The 14,110-nt window shown below is 40.2% G+C and overlaps 1 protein-coding gene across 1 annotated transcript in view; it reads right to left on the bottom strand.

The window, feature by feature from the left end:
• The window catches only part of TRHDE (thyrotropin releasing hormone degrading enzyme), a 321,603-nt gene that overhangs the window by 91,861 nt on the left and 215,632 nt on the right, over positions 1-14,110 (bottom strand).

Below are 14,110 nucleotides of genomic sequence, written 5' to 3'. Positions count from 1 at the left end.
CTCTGCCAGAGGACTTAGAGCCTGTGATTAGTTCTCCTGGGGTTATAGATATTTTAGGATTAACCTTCAGCAGTGATTTAATATCTTGGTTGAACCAAGACAATCAGTTTGCCTCCTGATAGGTTAAAGTGATGAGGTGGAAGAGATGGACCCTGACATTGGCAGAAAGGGTGATGTTAATTAAAAAAATTATTTTACCTCTGCATTTATGTGGCATTTATGTATGGTCCCCCTGGAAAATTGTTGTTTAAGTTGACAGGGTTATTTATTTAGATGCTCTAGGGCAAAAAATGTAACCTTGGAAAAAGAAGTGCAATTTGTTTGTCAGTTAAAGAAGAAAACTTAGGAAGAAGATATGCCCAGAAGCTTTCTTCATGGCTTTTATTTTATTTTACTTTTAATTTTTAAAGGGATTATGTGGGTAAAGGTAGGGAATGACAACATGTTTTCCTTTTACTGGACAAAGTCACAGGAAAGGAAATGAGTAAAAAGAAGATTCAGCTTGGGAAAAGGTCTTTTCTTTGTGATGTTCCTCCCCTGCAAATCCCATCAGGCTTCTTGCATACAGCTTGATTACAGATGCATTTCCCACTGTGAATCTGGGCAACAGTGCTGCAACACAAGGGCTCACAGTTTAATGAAGCACTATATTGAATAAGGTACTTAATAAGGAATATTTCTGAGACCGTCATTTGGAAGGACTTTAGCTGTGTGGAACATTGCTTCATTCAATAAGGATTCAAACACAGAGATATAAGGTAGTGCATACCTCCTGACAAATAATGTAAGAGGCAACTATGTGGTTAGCGGTACCATCTCACAGATTTTGAAGGCTCTGTTGATTGGCCTTTATACACATGAGGATCACTGCAGGAGCAGTCCGTGTTTTGCATATTCAAACTCAAGTGTATTTGTTGGTGCTTGTGCTTTGGCTCGCTCTTATTTTGCACCCCTGAATGTTTGTGCCCTGTGCTGAATGTACCTAGTTTTAGCACTGGCTTATGGATGATGGAGCCTTTTCAAACTGAGAGGTCAAGGCCTGTGGCCTCAGGCAGTAGGATGGAACTGAAGGGATTCTCATAATAGATAAAGGCTGCCCCTGGGGACATTGATCTGGATCCAAATATTTTCACTATTCTGCTCTCTTAATATTTGTGTTTGGAATCTGCTGGCCTCACAACTGACTGGTTCTGATGGTGCATGGCCATACTAATGTTTCTGGCATCTGGACTTTTTTCAGACATCAGGGGATACTGTTCCTTCCTTAGTAAGGAAGGATAGACAAACTTTAATGGAATATTTTCTTTGAGAAAGAGCCACTGTTCAGCCTAAAGCTTTAGTTCAAACACTTTGTCAACAGTGGAAGAGAAAAGCAAATGATGAGTTTGTCAAAATGGGATTTGATACATGGAGCTATGATATCCAAGTGTCTTTTTAATTATTGGGACAACTAGTATATGGGCTGGTGGGTTTGGATGGTTCCTTTTTATATTTTATTGCTATCTCTATTCTAATAATAACTTTTGGTTACTGCTTTGATATTTACTTTCCATAAACAAAAATGGAGGGAACATAAAATACTGTATTCACTTTGCCTGCACACTTTCATAAGTGTTTGGAGTCCAGTGCCTAACATAATTTCTTTATCATTCCAATTAAGCACTAATCCTCTAGGACCAAGAAAACTTTTCAATGTCATGTCAGAATCACTCAGATAAAAGAACATGTGCTTTTTTAGGTGGTCTGTTAGTAATAAAAAGCAGCGTATTATACAATACAACACATTATTCTAGTGGCTACCAACCAATCTGGCAAGTATGCCATAAATTAAGGTCCACATCCTCCCTGAGTACCATTCTGATCCCCTTCCTCTATCTGATCTCCTGCTTTGCTTTCCAGTCCCTGGTCTGTCTGCCATGGTGCTGCCTGCCACTTACGGCATGTATGCTGCAGGTTGGCCAACCCTGCCTTATTTGACCCCTCTTAACGTAGCCCCATCTGCTTCTTGAAGGGTGGACTGATTGAAATAGAATAAAACATTAACTGTTTTAATCACAATATAAATCATCAGAAAAGAACACAAATATTTAAATTAGTTTCACAAAACTTTGACAGAATTTGGAATTCTGTGTCTAAAATTTTAGATTGTTTTATTTCAACTGTAAATGCTTTGGGTTTTCTTTTTTTGTTTGTTTAATAAGTGATTCAGTTCTATGACACATTGGTAGAAACAAGGCTTTTTTTTTTCAGTGATGTCTTTTATTAGATTGCATCGCTGGGAGAGATGTTAGACAAGCTTTTGGTTCCCAGGTGTCCTTCTCCAGGTATTGGTAAAGTATCTTATCAACCTTTACAAAATGTTATAAAAGAATGAATTTACAAGTACTATTCCAGTTGGATCCTTTTTTTAATAACCACCATTACCTTTTACATTTCTACACAAAATCCTTCATTTATATACCAACAAGAAGGGGCAGGAGGGTGTCAAGGGGAATGGATGCACCCTCCTTTCAGTCAACCATGCCACTGGAGCAGCAGGTGGGGACTTTTTTTTTAAGCCCCTTAAGCAAGTAAGTCCCCCTCTGCCTTCCTCTCCATGTTCAGCAGCACTTCTCATCTCTTCCTCCCCTTACCATTACTGCTATCTCCTACTTTGGAGCCCCTGCTCCTCTACTTCTCCTGGGTCATTTGAGGACAAAGTTGGGGGGCAGGGAGAGAGGAATTAAAGGGAGGAAACGTGCCACTGATCATGAAAGAAAGAGAGGGGGAGAAAAGATTTGTATCCCTTTGAGGGACTTTAAATCCTCCACTGCTGGTCCTACAGAGTGGTCTGCCTGGGGGAAGCAGGGGAGAGGGGAGGCTGGGTTACAGTTACTCCAGCAGTGCAGCTTGATGCTTCTGCACCCTCCTTTCCAAAATCCTGGATCCACTCATGGTGACAAGAAACACTGGATACTCAGCCTGCAACATTTTGAAGGAAGCTGATTTTCAGCAGTGCTGAGCAACTACCCACTAGTTGTGTTCTTATAGCATCTGGAATATGCTTACCCTACAATAAACAGGCTTAATCTCAGTCAGATTTTATCTTGCACTAAGGCAAAATTCTTTTGTAGGCTGTAGTTTTTCCAGTCCCAATCCCATATGGACTTTTCTGCATGTTACACTTTACTCATGCAAGTAATCCCTTGATGTTAGAGTGTGTACGAGGGGAATTTAGGCTTCCATGAGATTGTACTGAGCTAAGATTAGCCAAGAATGAGGTGGCAAGACAAAGGACTGGAGCTCCATAACCAGGCATAAGGAGATCAGTACTTTAGCTTGATCTAATACTCTCCAGACCATGCTCAAACACTTTAATTAATAGATTTATCAACCCACCCAATATTTCTCTAGAATACTCTGTCTTCAACCTAAACTAAAATATAATTTATACAAAAGTTTATAGTTTCATAGTACAACTTCTTAGTGGAAAAAAAAAGTTGACTATGAAAGTCTACTAATAACTAGGAAAGCCTAATTAAAGATTAATTAAAGACATCCATTTGGCAACGTGAGACTGTAAAAACAGAAGGCAGAGAAACAGAAATATAAAAACAATATTTGATTTCATTTTCTGATCTAATTTTTTAATTAAAATTATTTTGTACAACTAAGACTCTCACCTTCAGGCTTCACTCTTTTCCCTCTCTTCTGATTCTCTGCCTGAATATATCCTGCTCAGCCTTCCACCTTTTGCCAACCACTCCGTGTTCCTCCCACTGGCCAAGGGCTGTCCAACTGCGTCAACCTAAAATTCCCCCCTGTATCACAAGTCCAAAGATATATCCTTCTCTTGCCCAATCTTACTCCCTTGCTATTCTGCGTCATTCTATCAGCATTACTCACCTTCTTTTCATAGGTCCCTCACCCTACCTCTAATTAAACGCATCTTTGGGCACACATGTACATTCATCCTTCACGCATGTTTATTTTTTAAGAAAACAGGAGTCTGTAAGTTAAAAAAATGATATTGGTACCAAATAATGCTAGAGAATTAGTATAAGCGAACAAAGTGAAGAAAACATCACACTCTGCAGTGATAATAAAATACAGCTTCAACTTTTCACTGCCAGTTCCAATTCTTTGCATATAGATCACTGTACAGGAAACAACTGTACAATGCACCAATTTTATCTTCTCTAGTATTCTGTGCATTATAACACTGAAAGGTGCACATCAGATTATGCTGAAAGTCAGTATGGTCAGGAGCATTTCTCACCAAGTATAAACTGTGAAATGGATTTGGAGATAAAGTGTTAAATTAAACTCATGTTTCTGAGAGCACTGCAAGTGGTATCATTTACTGAAAAGTGACATCTGTTTAGGAACACACAGTATTGCCAGCCTATTTTCTATTTGGAATTAATAATAATGTAACAATCAGAAGAACTTCTGCAGTGAAACAAAATGCTTAGACTCTCCTGTGGCTTTTATAGCAAGGGCCAAGGTATAGTACCACATGGGACATGCTGAGTAGTTTGGGACTGGCAGTGGTGGCAAAATGCATTCTGCCTACATAACTCTGAGACAGGCAGAATGCTTCCCAGATGACTATGGGTAACACTCTTTGAAGCTGCTCTCATCTAATAACTAGAAGTGAGGTCTGTGTTCCCCACAGTGCTAGCATCTGACAAACTGCTGGGCTAGGAATTGCCTCTGGCCATGCTTGCCTGCTGGAGGGGCTTAACCACTGGCAGCAGAGAAGTCCTTTACTGAATATAGGTGTACAGGCAGAGTAAAAGGGCTTCCTATCCTACTCACCAACCCCCCAAAAAAGCCTTTTAGTCTATTTCTGATGTGTATATCCATAAACAATGGGTTGATGTTTTGGGGGTTTTTTTTATAGCATCTGCCAATTATTAGAATCTTAATAGAATCAGCCGCACAGTAGAATCAAACCCCAAACCAAATGGCAAAAGCACTGTAGTACGTGCATTTTTAGTTTCTTATTAGTATCTTGCTTTACAGAATCAGCTGCTTATTAGAACGAAAATCTTAAACCATAATCTAGACATGCAAGCTATTTTCCCCACCACCTATTAGAATTAATGAATAAAGTACAGTGAAGTACCAAAACTGTAAAGGGTTTCGTGATGAGGTGCTGCATAGACATTTTACTTTGCTCACATTATCTAGCTGCCATATAATGTGATTCTAATAACCAGAGAAGGCTATACCAATTTTGTTAATTTCCTGTGTTCTGCATTTAGGACATCAGTATCCTGTTCTTTTAAAGTCGAACTCTGGTGCCTTTATTCATGCTGCAATCAACTGTGATATCCAAGGCATGTGGTATAATCAGTCTAAGGGTGGCAGAATCAATTCTAAGACAACATGCTATTATTTCTAACAGAAACAGTAACTGAAGCTTAATATGACAGATACAGTACAGATGGAAGCTATAAAGAAAAAATAATCTTTCAAGCTGCTTTCAAAGAGATTGGAGAGTAAAAAGAATAAAACCTTCTTCCTGGGGTGGATGGTTGTCTATTACAGGCAAACAATTTAATAGATGTAAATTATTTTTAAGTGCTACTTTGTGCATGTATGCACATACTTTAGTTATTAATTTTACTTAACGCATGAACACTTTAGCTTATCCTCGTACTATTATAATACTAAATATTTAAGAACTTCTTATGGAATGATAATACTATGAGTATTGGCCTAGTTCATAATCTTCATAACAAGGCCTCATGGATGAACACTGCCACTTCTGATATAGCTGTACTACTTAACTGTGTGTCCAACAATTCCCTCTGCTCACCTCTGTCCATTGCACAGTAACTATCACAAAGTGATCCCAACCATTCAGTGGAGCTAAGTGACAGGACCATACAAATAATAAGTGATAAAAAATATATTATATATAAACATGGCCATGCTTTCAATAGTCACATAATTATTAGTAAAGGGATACATGCAAGCAATTTTAGGCAAATCAATGAGCTGTTGACAAGGAATTCAAAAGTGGTCCCAGGGTTACCTTCTTGATGTATACCTGTCATGCTAACATTTTTCCACCAGGGCTGCCACAGGTGGAGAAACACCATGGAGCAGAACTCTCCAGCATACCTTCAGTGGAGACTTCTACTCTGGGACCTGAATTTCTTTTCTCTATCCAGTTCCCACCAGAGTCAGCAGAACCATGCTGGTCAGCGATGCCTTCCATGTGTTTGTAAGGGGGCCTACATCATTCTCTCTTCATAGGCAAGCAAATATGAACGATAAAAGTGTACCCATGCTCCAGGAAACAGTGTACAATTTCAGATTCTCCAGGAACTCTCACTGCTGCTAAAGTCCATTCCTGCCCATCCACCAAGTTACAGTTTACTGATAAGTAGAAAATATATATTTTTATATTAATGAGAAATGCTAGGGGTTTTGTCTATATTTTTAAGGGAAGACTTCTGCTGTATTTTAAATAGAATAAAACCTTCCAAGATGCATTTGCACCTGCCCTTCAATATAGTACTGAAATAGCTTATGGATTTCATCAGAATTGATTAGTTTATTTTCCAGAACACAGATTATTTTTCATGATTTTTTTGTCATATTCATGGACCATTCCTATAATGATGGATGGTCCTAGTGCTTTAAAATTATGGTTTATCTGTCAGTATGAAAACCCAATGAACCCTATCATATGGAATACCTCGTCATATTGTGCAATCTGATAATACCAGGGCATATTCTGCTCTCAGATGTGCATGCATGAATTCAATTCAAGTCATTTGAAGTTGTGTGCTTATTCAAGGTCAGAGTATGACCTATTAGTAAGGCATGAGTTGTGGACTTTCCCTTGGATAACCTCAGGTTACTGTTTGACTATTATACAAATCAAGGTATATATCTGAGCCAAAGGCCAATTAAATCATGGTATAGACTCCCACTGACTTCAATAGGCTGGGATAGAGGCCTTGGATACAGGGATACTCCTGGATTAGATGTCTGTCATTTCTTATTTTCTTTCAGTATTTCTCATACAACAGGGCACTTGAGCCTAGGTTACAGAACTAGGTAAGTAACTAATAAATTCTATCCTCATTTTGCACGGAAATGGGGTTGTGTGAAGGCTAAAAGTTTTAGTGATATAGTGCTTAACAGCTCACAAGTCAAACTGTATGAAGAAATCACATTCTGAATATGTGCTCTTTAACTCAACCTTCTTTCTGCATATTATCTCCGTAATTTTCATACAGTACTAGGAGAGAAAAAGCTATATGTACTCCAGTTCTCATCTCCAACAAAAATGAAAAGAGATGCTTGAGTGCTGGCTTAAGCAATGATGCAAATGAAGCATTTTCAAAATTAGCAAGGGTTACTTTGGCAGTTAACTCATTAGGAAAACCTGCTTGTTGCATTCCTTTGTATGTCTTTTTGATGGAAGGTGGGGGAAGGAAAAGAAACAAATATGCGTCCTTATACTACACTGTAAATAGCTAAGGGCACAGAGAGCAGCATAGCATTTTACATTTTGGTTCTGAAATACTTCATCATTTGCTATTCTTGCCTTCCTCACAAACACCTGCAAAACCTATTCCTAACCTGTTCTTTCAGACACAAAGAAGAGTTAATGCCCTAGGGATGGACCTGAATCAGAGACCTTAACCTTCCATTACTTTGGGGAAAGACAGCTGGGTCCTTATCTCTGTTGTGCTGAACCAACATCCCAGATCTGGATACCTACAGATTATGTGAAGTTAATGTTCTGAAACAGAATATTCCCTTGAGCCTCCAGGACATACTGGAAAAAAAGAAATCAAAGAAAGGAACAGCCTCTAAGAGAAGAGCATCAAGCAGAATTGAAAACAGGAGTTCTTCAAGTTTGGGATAAAGAAGACTAAAGGCAGATGCAGTGGACTTTGCAAAAATTCCCCTAAGATTGTTTATTATTATTCCTGAAAATGTCACTGTCCCTATAGAGCAGTAGCTATCAACCTTTTTAGACTCAAGGAATACCTAAGAAAATGCCAGCTCTTAGTTCTCACCATTTTTTTTACTACAAAAAAGAATAATAGAGCAATTATTTTGTTGTAAAAACACAGAAACACTACAACAGGTCAGGTGCACAGTTGCACAATGAGGAAAGAAGGTAAAGGACCTCCAAACTGTACCCTGAAACAAAGTCAGTTATTCTTCAGGGACGCCTCCTGCCTGTAGGTAATCATGGTGATAGTCAGCTATGCCAAAGTGGGTAGGGAAAATAGGGAGCATCTATTATTATGTCTAAACTCAGAGACAACCATTTCACTCTATGAAAGGGCTGTAGAACATACAACTGTAAGCGACTACCTTTAGGCTCAGCTGTGCCTGACAATACAGGTTGGCCTTAGTGGAGGTGCAAACATTTGTCACAAGGCTACCACCCCAAAAGGAACTGCATGAGTACAAAGGTACTTTAGACCAGTTGAAGTAGTCTAAAGTCAGGCAGAAGGTAGGTCAGGGTGGTACTTTGGGGACTAACTGCTTCAGAGAGGCATGAGCTTTGGTAGGCTACAGCCTACTTCATCAAATGCTAGGCATGGAGTGGCTTTAACATCCTCCTTCTGCCCAGGAGGAGATACAAAGGCCTCTGAAATTCATACAGACTGCCACTGACTTCAGTGACTATGAATCAGTTCTTTAATAGGCAACGCTTCAGGGCCACCTGGAAGCAGTCTTTTGTATCTTCCACAATGCCAAACTGTCTACCACAAATGAGTCTAAAAGGTAAACCCCTGAACTTTCCTATACTGAGTGCTCTGCCAAAGTAAGGAGAGTAGTACACTTTTCATTAATAGTATTTCAAAGCTCTACCTCAATTCCAGCATCATCTCCTTACACATGTAGAAACTATGAGCACCCTATAGTAAGTACTCAAGGACAAGTAATATGAAAACTACTATGAAATCATTTCTACCCAGAAGAACTTTTACAGTCTTTTCTCCAATGCCTGATGAAGGGTGTTTGTGCCCAAAAGCTTGCAATTAAAGAAATTTTTTTGCAAAAATCTTGTTGGTCTAATAAAAGATATCATCTCCACTACAAATCCTGTTCGCCTTTTCATCTAGATCAATACGGCTACAACCTGGATACCTGACAATATGAAATAACGCATTTATAAATCATCAAAATATATCACATTAGTGAGACATGGTCAGTTGGCTTAGTGAGAAGTCAATTTAAAGATACGAAGAAGGTCCAGATTATACAGGATTTCTAACAGAGAGCTGAAGCTATTTTCAGTTTGTCAATTTTGTCTTTCTACTGCATTTAATTGCATAGGACATGTAAAAGACATACAATTGTTTCTATCAGTCTATAACTATCAGTATGTAGTGTTACAATGAATTAAATGATCAATGATATTGTACTCTGGGCACTAATTTATAATCAAACTATATGACTTTAATATAATTTGGGGGAAGATGATTTTTGATAGACTAGTAGAATATGCATGTCTCATTTTTCACTTAATTTTTTATAGCCTCTGTTCCCTTGGAACTTACCCTTCAGGTAATATGATTTTCATATCATTTTCACTGGAAAGTGGCAGATCATAGCTCTACTATCTAGGTGACTGATGTAGGGATGCAACCAATGAAATGTTCCCACTGCAGAGGCATAACTGGCTGGTACACTGCCCCAGCCCTTCCTCCCCCCTGCACCTTCCCTGCAGCAGGCTGCAGCTCCAGCTCTGGCATACAGCGAGGATGGCAGAGTAGCGGTGACACTATACAGTGCTGGAGGAGCAACTGGAAGTTTGCTGCTCCCTGAGGAGACACTACCTCCTTCTTTACTGCTGACATTCATGTTGAGCAGCAGACAAAAAACATCCAGTTTTGGCAGCAAAAACAGGGAGACGTCACTTGGCAGCAGAAACTACATTTCTCAGACTGCACCTCATTCACTCACATGCTTGTGGTTGGCCAGAGCTGCTGCAGAAAGGTGCAGGATGCTGGAGAGGGGGGCAGGAATGGGAGTCAGGAGAATGGAGTGCCCCCCATAACCCTTGTGCCTCCCCTGTTTAGGCAATGCCTAGGGTGCATGCCCACTTGCCCACATGTCCTTACATCACTGTTCCATCACATCAGATTTTCTCCTCAGAGAAGAGGAAAAGTACAAATGTAGAGAAAGCAAAGGAAAAAAAGAAGGCTGCTCACAAGAGGATCCAAATACCAGAAATGTATTACCATAAAGCCTATTCTCACTAAGGCAGTGGTATTCAACCTCAGGCCCATAGGCACATTTTGGCCTGTAGAACCATATCATCCAGCACTTGGGTCTCCCCATAGGTCCAGAAATTTGGCAGCAATGCAGCAGTGACAGCATTAATTACTGCGGCTTCCAAAGCTGCATCAATTAATGCTGCCAACATTTCCAGGCTCATGGGGAGTCCCACGGGCTGAATGGCATGGCCCCACATGCCAGATTGTGCTGATGTACAGAGTTGCTCCAGAGCCAGATTTAGTGTGTGGAGCCCGACTGACACATGAGGTTGCTCTTAGGCCAGATCCGGTGCATAGAGCTGGGCCAGGACGTGGGTTTCCTCCCAGGCCAGATACGACATGCTGGTTTGGCCTAAGGATGAACCCTGCATGCCAACCGCACACTGGATCTGGCCTGTACACTGAGCCAACCCATGATGGAGCTCAGTGATTTCGCAAGATGGATGCTATACCCATGATGGGTGACACAGTTGTCCATGAGACCTGGCCCATGGACCAGCTCTGCTCTACTCATTCAGCTTGTGGGGCCAGAAATTTGAGCACTGCTGCTTAGTTGCTCCAGGATTACTGCAGTACTCCTGTTTTAAGTTACCTAAAAAACATTACTCATTGCTTTCCTGAGTAAGAAAATGTATTCATATTATTTTTACAAATATGTATACATGCACATTCTAGATAGGCAATTTGTACTTAAAAGTAAACTTTTTTCAGACTGTACAAACACTTTCTATCAGTACATGTGATTTTTCTTCTTCTGTCTGCTTTTCTTTAAAAAATACAGGGCTATTTTAATTGTAGTACCATAAAAGTAGTCAGTGAAAATACAATTTACTATATTGCATTTTTGGGGGTCTGAGTGCCACAATATTCATGTTACATTAAGCCATGGAGAAAAAATGCACATATCCCATTTATCAGTATACGACACTGTGTGCTTTTCTTTACAGGCACATTTCTCTATAAAACCTCACTGTGCCATGTTAACACCTATACCTAGTTCTACCTGTTGGTGATTAACACCTACTGTCTCAACTTTCAGAAGCCAACATTTAGAGCTTGCCCTTTGCCCCATTCAGCCAGTGGACAAGAAAACATCAGCTTTTAGGACAAAATGATAATGCTCAAGAATCATCCCTAACAGATGGTTCTGAATTTGCTTTCGGCTCAGGGGACCTGATGCTGGTCCCTAAACAATGACCTTAAAGTTGCCTTAAACAGGAAGCTGAGGACTCCCCCAGATCAAGGAAAGCTAGCATCATTTTAACATCGGTTCTCTTTGGCTTCTTAGGGGAGATGGGCCAATGTAGCACCACTATTTAAAAAGGGCAAAAAGGAGGACACAGGGAACTACAGACCAGCTAGCCTTACCTCAATACCTGGGAAATTACTCAAGTGTTGTGGCTGGCATGGTATGGGTGCTAAGGTATGTGGTTAACAGCCCAGAGTTTGCAAACTGGAGGGCAAAGCATGGCCTGACAGATTCCAAAGAATCTGCTAAATACCTTGTCACAAGGACATGAAAAAGGAAAGGTATGGAACATATACTAAGGAAAGGGATTTGCGAGAATCTGAAGGAGGAGAAGCTGGCCACAAGAGCCCCTATGGATTTATGAGAAACAAACTGTGTCAGAAAAACTTGATCTCTTTCTTTAATAAAGTAACTACTTGGGTGGATAAAAGGAATGCTACAGATCAGTGGTTCCCAATCTGGGATATGGGTACCACCAGTGGTACACAGAGAACTTGTCAGTGGTATGTGTTAACAGATTTATTATAATTACTTCATATGACAAAAATTTGCTGGTGGTACTTAAGGTTGAACTGAAAAAATTGCTGGTGGTACTTAGGGTTGTATCGTTTTAAACTGGTGGTGCACAATCTGTCAAAGTTTGAGGACTGCTGCTGTAGATACAGTGCATCTGGACTTCAGCAAGACTTTTGACAAGGTCCTACATGACCTTCTCATAAACAAACTGGAGAAATGTGGGCAAGATAAAACTGGGACTGACTGCTCATTTTTGACCACTCAAAGATTTTAGCAATTTTACAAAAAAACCCATTTTTTGTAGTTTCTTCACAGAAATATGATTTTTAAATTGTTTTTTGATACATTTAATGGAAAATGTGTGCTTTTTCTGTGTATTATTTGGACCTACTGGCAATGTTTTACAGTTTTTGATTGATATTTGACTGGTCACTTGGCCAAACTTTATTTGACCAGTCAATCCCCAACCCTAGATAAAACTACTACACGGTGGATGTTCCATGTCAGAATGGCAAGAGGTTTCAAGTGAAGTCACACAAGGGTCTGTTCTGGGCCCAGTGTTGTTCATCATGTTTATTAACAATCTGGATGCTGGCACAGAAAGCTTCTTGAATAAGTTTGCGGATGACACAAAACTGGGAAGTATTCCAAACACATTGGAGGATGTAAACTCAATTCAGAAAGATGTTGACAGACTGGAAATAGAGTTAATAGAGTTAACAAGATGTAATTCAATGTGCACAAATGCAAAGTGCTACACCTTGAGAGGAATAATCAAAAAAACAAATATAACATGGGTAATACCTGTCTGGATGGCAGCACTATGGAAAAGGACTTGGGAGCCTTGGTAGATCACAAACTCACAAAAGTCAAGTATGGTTTTGGGATTCAATAATAGAAGCAGTAAGTGCAAGACATGGGAGGTGATAGTTCCTCTCTACTCAGCACCAGTTAGGCCTTATCTGGAATATTGTGTGAAGTTCTGGGTTTGAAGAAGTCAGAGCAGGTCCAAAAAAGATGATAAGGGGCTTGGAGAGGCTGAAGGAGCTAAGCATGATCTGCTTTTGGAACAGCTGTTTAAGAGTGGACATGATAGGAGTCTACAAATACCTGAAGGGCTTCCATAAAGAAGAGAGAAAGCACTGTTTCTCTCTTGCTGAAGAGAGGAGGATGCAAATCAATGCCTAGAAGTTGCAGCAAAGGAAGTTTAGATTGGATATCTGGAAAAACTTCCTCACTGTTAATATAGTGATGCAGTGGAATAGACTACCTAGGAAAGTTGTGGATTCTCCATCTCTGGAGGTGTTCAAGAAGAGGGTGGACAATCACTAGTCAGGGATGTTCTAGGCATAGATATCCACGTCCTATAAATATTTCCCATGCTTCTACAGGCTTTGTTGGATGTCCCCTTTCCCCTTTTCTGCTGCACGTCAGGATGTTTTTAAGCCTTCCTCAGAGGTCTGGGTATTGGCTACAGCCAAGGCTGGGATTTTGACAGGGGTACTACAGTGATCCTGTTGGGACCAAAACCAAAAGGTTCCTGGCTGGAGGGCCTTGCCTCTCTGCTCAGGGTCAGATCGCTTGCCATATTTGGGGTCGGGAAGGAATTTTACCCGATGGTCAGATTGGTACAGACTATGGGGTCTTTTGCCTCCCTCTCTAGTAGGAGGCCTGACCCTCTACCTGGGATCTCTTGAGTATATATTGACAATGTTTCATAAAAGAAGGACATTGGCTGCCATGATCCCCCTTCTTTACCCGAGCAGGTTAGGGTGTTAGGTTTGTGTTGCATCAGGGTTGATAGCAGTCTTATGTAGAGTTTAGTTTATGGATTGTACAGGTTGGTTTGCACAGGGATCATCCTACCTTAGGCTAGATGACTTCTGGAGGTCCCTTCTAGCCATTCTTCTCTATGATTAATAGTTGTTAAATTAGACCAACTACATGGGAGCTGAATAGTTTGAACAAATCTGCTCTTGACTAGCTTCAAGATCAATGATGGCACAAAGGTCACTCAAAGTCAGCTGTGCCATCCCCTCAACCAGAATGTGAGCATGAATACGATACATTTTTTTTTTAATAAACCAGTACCTGG

This window comes from Crocodylus siamensis, chromosome 4, assembly GCF_052110815.1.
Source record: "Crocodylus siamensis isolate JL-2025a chromosome 4, ASM5211081v1, whole genome shotgun sequence".
In the NCBI taxonomy this organism is placed as follows: Eukaryota; Metazoa; Chordata; order Crocodylia; family Crocodylidae; genus Crocodylus; species Crocodylus siamensis.
Note: the sequence above shows the minus strand (reverse complement) of the source record. Positions and strands in the feature narration are given on the sequence as shown.